Raw genomic sequence first — 5,500 nt, forward strand, 5'->3', positions numbered from 1 at the left:
TTGCTCCAGGAACTGTAATCATTGAATTTTATGATTATGACTTTCTAAGGATATTTTGATTCATGTTGGGGAAATAGTCACATATTAGGTATCTTTTGAAATGCAAATATAGACTGATGTAATCATTGTTGTAAGATATAAAAATAAACTCTGTGGCTCTGGAAAGAGAGAGATACACATATATTCCCTCTTACACACTGCCTCCCGAATGCAGTAACAAAATATTTGTAGCGGCTCAGAAAAAGATTCAAACTGCTGTCTGGTGCAACTTCTTTATATCGCCTGCTACATCCACCCTTCTTAAGTCCTGATCTTTGCTGGAGCTGGTCCCCAGCACAAGTGGTGCCCGAACAGGAGACTTGAAGTAGGGTAAGCATGAATAAGGTGTTTCCATGGTAGCAGGGATCCCACTAGGGTGCTGCAGACCCCTTGCTCAAAGAGTAAGGCTGGGTGGAAGTGGGGAATAAGAAAGAGTTAATAAAGACCCCCTGGCCAGAGAATAGGGCTAGGGAGAATACCTAAGAGAAAAGAAAAATTAATACAGGGGGACAGGTGGAGTCTAAGGAAAGACTTTTTATTGATATTTTAAAATATACTTTGAAAAAAAGAAAGGAATGAAAGACAATGAAAAACAAGTTTGTGAATTTTTACAGTTTGTGCATGAGATCAGTCTTTGGTTTCCTGATCAAGGTTCCCTAGATATTGATAACTGGGATGAAGTAGGAGGAGATATTAGATTTTGGGATGAATGGTCACAAGCCGTGCCTGTGAACGCTTTAGCTTATTGGTCACTAATGAAGCAGGTTTGGGTGCCTATGGAAGTTGGGGATTTACCTAAATGTAAAAAAAATCTACAGAAACCTCGCCTCAAAATAAATCTATTACTCCTCTTTTATTTAAAGATCCATTAGAAAAGGAAGTTAACAATGAGAGAGAAGAGATAAGAAGAATAAGGAGTCTTTTCAAATAGAAAGTGAAGGAGAGGAAGAGGAAACTTAAAATGTCAAGGAGGATTGGCCACCTCCTTTTCAAAAGAAACCTAAAAAGAGGCCAAAAATAGACAAGGAGCCTGTAGGGTTTGCTGCAGCGGTTAGAGAGAAGTTGTTGGAGCAGGGGAAGCTTTTGTTAGGTGTTACCAGTAACGTTTGATACAAATGATGAAGAGATGCCTGGGTGGGAGCCTTGGCCTTGTGAATTAATTAAAGAATTGAAACAGGCAGTTGTAGCATATGGGCCCACTGCTCCTTATGTTTTAACTTTGGTGGATAATTTAGGAACTTATTGGTTAGCTCCTAGTGATTGGAATTAGGTGGCCAAAATCATGTTTGTCAGGAGGACAACTTCTGCTTTGGAAAGTAGAATACGAAGAAGTTAAAAGTCAGATTAGTTTACACAGGAAAAAGATATTATCCTTCCTATGTTGCTAGGGGTGTGAGAATGGATTACACTCAAATCACAATTAAAAATACCAAAAAATATTTTTACAATAATAACCATTATGGCTATGGAAGCATGGAAACATCTCCCTTCAAGGGGTGCACCTGCAAATAGCATGATTAATATAAAGCAGAAGGGAGATGAATCCTATGAAACCTTTTTGGCCAGATTGACTGACATGACAAAATTATTCCTCATGAACAAGCGACTGAAATAGTGCTTAATTAGCTGGCCTATGAGAATGCCAATAGTGCTTGCCAAGCGCTGATATGCCCTATTAGAAGGACAGGAAGCACTTCTGATTATATAAAGGCTTGTGTTGACTTTACCCCTTCCTTTATGCAGGGGATAGCTATACTGCAGCCTTTCAAGGAAAAACACCCACACCGATGCTTCAAAAGCCACAAACATTTGGAGTTGTCAATCTTGGTCCATGTTATACTTGTGGATAAATGGGTCATGTTCGTAGGACTTGTCCAACTAATGGTGGTCATTTATCAGCCCCAAGGGCTATGTCTTCCTGTCCAGTGATCTCTTCTTGGGTAATGGTTAATGTTCGGGCCACACTCTGCCCTCGTTGCCAAAAAGGCTATCATTGGCAGACTATCATTGGCAGAAAGAATGCCAGAAACAACAATTTCTACCTTCTAATTTAAATTACAATCTCTTCTAACTCACAGGACAAAACCCCATTTTATAGGACATCTGAGAGCACATACTTTTTTACCTGGTCCATTAACAGCAGATTCTTATACACAATCTATCGTAATGCCTGCCTTACAAGAGGCAATGGAGAGCCATGCTTTACATCATCAAAATTCATGGGCTCTCCAACATCTATTTGGCCTAACTCAGAAATCAGCTAGACAGATCATTAAGCAATACTTTCATTGTCCTGGATTTGTGCCCTCTTTATCAGTGGGAGTTAATCCCAGAGGATTATTGCCTAGTCATCTTTGGCAAATAGATGTGACCCATGTAAATACTTTTGCAAAATTATCCTATGTTCATATATACGTGGATACCTTTTCACATCTTATTATTGCTTCTGCCCACACAGGAGAAGCTTTCAGGGATGTTTCTCAACATCTTTTTTATTGCTTTTCATATATATGAATTCCAAAACATTTAAAAACTGATCATGCTCCTGCTTATACTAATATGGCTTTTGCCTCATTTTATGAAAAGTTTGATATTAAGCATACTACTAGCATTCCACACAATTCTCAAGGTCAAGCTATAATGGAACAAACTCATCAAATTCTTAAAAATCAAATTATTAAACTACAGCAGGGAGAATTTAAATATGTTTCTCCTCATCATATTTTATCTCATGCTCTCTTTGTAATTAACCATCTTAATCTTAATCCAGAAGGAATTTCTCCAATGTCTCTTCATTGGGAACTGGATAAATCAAAACAAAGACCTATGGTAAGATGGAAAGTCAGGAGAGTGGAAAGGATCAGGTGTTCTCTTAACCTCTAGGAGGGAATATGCTTATTTTTTTCTTCAGAATGCAGAATCGCCCATTGGGATCCCAGATCGCCTCATCAGGCCATGTGGACCGGTCCCCGAGACGGTCATGTCATGTCCTGCACCCATATTGGAAAAATGAAACGACAAGAGAATATGAGCGATTCTCCCACTCAGAATCGACTTCCATTCCGCCACCATCAAAAATGCCCGATTCTACAGATATGGTTGAGAATATTTTGCCTGTTTTTGCTCAGCTTCGTCTTCACTCAAAGCGACGTGAGCAAGGCCGCTTTGCAAGATCTACTCGTCAAGAGTTTTTGCCAACATGGGGTCAGATAAAACAGCTTAGTTGTTTGGCTGAACAAATTCTTGAAGAAAATAAATTCCAAAAAAATCCAGCTAATCTTTTCCTGGCTATGATCTCTTTGCTTACTATACGGGTACGGTTAGTTTTATTTTTCATTATTATTGGATTCCCTTGTTTAGTGGGAGCGGAGCCGTTTATGACATATTTGCTTGACCCGCCACCATATTTTCACCCTGCCACCTGGGCACAGGGACCAATTAAGGTAACCACAAATGATACACAGCTTATGGGAGGTGGTGACAGTAGTTACATATTGTTTAAAAGTCAAGAAGTCAATTATGAAGGTTATTCAGAGATTCCCACAATTTGTTTTTATACTAACGAAAGTCTCTCAAAAAAAAAAAAAGGGTTGTGTTCTCTTACGTCAATGCACACTAGTTGCTGATTCTCCATCTCAGGAACAACCTGGCTATCGAGATGTATGGAGTCTTAAATTTATGGGGCCAATAATTTATGATTTTTTATCCAGAAGATTATCCTCTACCTTCTATTTCCCTCCTTGAAAATTGCGTTATTTACTAGATGATGTTTAGAATAATATTGATCCATATAGTGGATATCCATTATAGTTTGCAGTTTTTCAAAAGCAGTAAGTTATCCTGCTACAGCTTATACTAATCAATTGATTGAATGGGGTGTTAGAGGGCCTAGCTAAGATTATACAGTTTTTATTAGAAAAGAGAACTGATTTCAGCATGATCCACATGGTTCCTGAGGAACCACTTGCTGCTTGGTATTCTCCAGACAGGGTAGCTCCCATTTATTCTCCTTCCACTTCTATGCATGAGCATAATTTACAAAAGGATCTTCCCATTTATTTGCTGTAACTGCCAAAGTAACTCTTTATTATTATCACTCTAAGAATAAATATTGGATTATATCTACAGCTATAACTGCATACATGGAAGCTCCTTATGCAATTTTACATAGTGAATCCACTGGTTCTTTACATATTTTTGAGACTAACAAAGCTTCATTTAAAATGAATATACTAGGGAATATAGAGGTTCCACTAGTGTTTGGCCATTTTTTATTCTTTGGAATTGATAATTTTTGTTTTCTTACTTCTTGTTTTTCTTTTTCTAGTCATCTAATGACAACTAGCACGAGGCATCAGAACACTGTCAATGGAATTTCAAGTGGATCGACTAAAAAACAAAAAAGAGGGGATGGTGGTGCCACCCACCATTCGGCTAAGTAGACTGTAGGACTGTTGTTTGGCTAAGGAGGACCGCATGACAAAGTTCCAGTTCTCGTCACTTAGCTAAGGACACTGCAGGACTGTTGTTTCACTAAGGAGACCGCATGACAAAGTTCCAGGTCTCGTCACTTAGCTAAGGACACTGCAGGACTGTTGTTTGGCTGAAGAAACCGGGTGACAAAGTTCCAGTTTCTGGCTGGGTGGACACGGCCCCACTTCCTCCTTTAGCTTTATTATTTAAAAAATAAAATCATTTGTACAGTGCTTTTTGGATTCACTGACTTGTTCCCTTTTGCCCTCAAAATATTGATAATCTGAGATGGTCTGGGAAAGGAAATAAGATGAATAAGTTTATGGAAAAAAGTAATATAAAACCTACACATTTTATTAATATTGATGAAATGGCTGAACAGGATGTTCTGACTAGATCCCAGAGATGGAGATGAAGACCAAGATTGGGAAAATACAAAGAAACCCACAAATGAGTTTGGGAACATTTCCTGCTTATTTTGTAGTGAAGTTATTAATGTTTTCATAGATATAAAATGCAAATTTGAAAACTAAAAATCAAGAAAAAAAGATATGATTTCACATTATGAGTTAATCATTAGAAGATTATAAAAATAAGAAAGAGTAATGTTGCAGAAATTTTATAGATACATAAATTAGGATATATAAAGGGTTAAAATAGACTATAATATAATTTAACAAGAATTTTTGTTTTGCTTATTATAAGTTAAGAATTAGCCTTTTAGATTCTAATTGTCTGACAATGGTAACCATGAAGAAATATTAAAGTTCTCTCCTCTCCCCTCCCTCCCCCAGTTAAACTTTGTCTGCTTGCTCCAGGAACTGTAATCATTGAATTTTATGATTATGACTTTCTAAGGATATTTTGATTCATGTTGGGGAAATAGTCACATATTAGGTATCTTTTGAAATGCAAATATAGACTGATATAATCATTGTTGTAGGATATAAAAATAAACTCTGTGGCCCTGGAAAGAGAGAGACCCATG

General features: G+C 37.5%; 1 long non-coding RNA gene across 2 annotated transcripts; it reads left to right on the plus strand.

Annotated features, from left to right (window-relative positions):
• LOC143267390 (uncharacterized) lies at window positions 1-4,745 on the plus strand. 2 transcript variants are annotated; one of them, XR_013042423.1, is made up of 4 exons: window positions 1-369; window positions 2,951-3,353; window positions 4,367-4,600; window positions 4,671-4,745. It is a non-coding gene; the product is annotated as an uncharacterized LOC143267390 (long non-coding RNA). The 2 variants fall into 2 exon arrangements; XR_013042422.1 differs by having other exon boundaries at window positions 5-369; window positions 4,367-4,745.
• The last annotated feature ends 755 nt before the right edge of the window (window positions 4,746-5,500 follow it).

This window comes from Peromyscus maniculatus, chromosome 9 (assembly GCF_049852395.1).
Source record: "Peromyscus maniculatus bairdii isolate BWxNUB_F1_BW_parent chromosome 9, HU_Pman_BW_mat_3.1, whole genome shotgun sequence".
Taxonomy (NCBI): Eukaryota; Metazoa; Chordata; class Mammalia; order Rodentia; family Cricetidae; genus Peromyscus; species Peromyscus maniculatus.